Consider the following 1,014-nt stretch of genomic DNA (forward strand, 5'->3'; position numbering starts at 1 on the left):
CCAGTTATTTTGAAACCCTAACATTTTAAATCCAAATTTATTATCTTTTTCCATGCACTATTTGATTTATATACAAACAACTACCTAAGTAAACACTAACAAGTTTCATCACCCTCAACTTTGAACATATAAGATATAAAAATATCAACATATGACTTCGTCGTTCATTCTTATATCAAACTCATCAACCTATGTAATATCCAAAGTCCAATCAATCACATTATAGACAAAAAAAACAATAAAATCCCGTAAACAAAACTATACAATACACCTATAATGTAGCTGATCCCGCGCTTGCGCGGGGACTATGCACCTAGTTAAACTAAAAGAATACCAAAAGAATGCTATTGTGGCTAGATTTATTTTGGTGGGGGTTTTGGAGACAACAAAAGACTACATTGATATGTTTGGAAAAGAGTATGTACACCAAAGTAGGAAGGAGGAATTGGCTTCAGAGATTTAGCAGCTTTCAATCAAGCTTTATTGGGAAAACAGGTGTGGAGGATAATGTAAAATCCAAACTGTCTTATAGTTCGGGTTTTTAGAGCAAGATACTTTCTTGATGGTGTTATACTGAAGGCTACCTTAAATAAAAGGTTTTCTTATGCACGGAAATCAATTCTTTATGGAAAGGATTTAATAGTTAAGAGAATGAGACACATCATTGGTGATGGACGGACGACTAATATGTGGACAGATCAATGGTTACCGCTGCATTCTCCAAGGCCTCCGCGTGTTTTGCGAGAAATAAATCTTGATACAAAAGTCTACACTTTCCTAAATGATACCAGAAGTGGTTAGGATGTTGATAGTTACGTGAAGCGGTGGTTAAAGACGATTTGAAGTTGATTTTGGAATTAAAAGTTAGCTCAAAGGCTCAACAAGACTTAATGGGATGGCATTATAATGATAATGGTATATATTCAGTCAAGTTGGGGTATTGGTTAGCTACACATCTCCCAGATAATAACTATATCATTTTTACTCATGAAAATGTGTGCTTGAAACATAAAG

The sequence above is a fragment of the Brassica oleracea genome, chromosome C9 (assembly GCF_000695525.1).
Source record: "Brassica oleracea var. oleracea cultivar TO1000 chromosome C9, BOL, whole genome shotgun sequence".
Lineage (NCBI taxonomy): Eukaryota > Viridiplantae > Streptophyta > Magnoliopsida > Brassicales > Brassicaceae > Brassica > Brassica oleracea.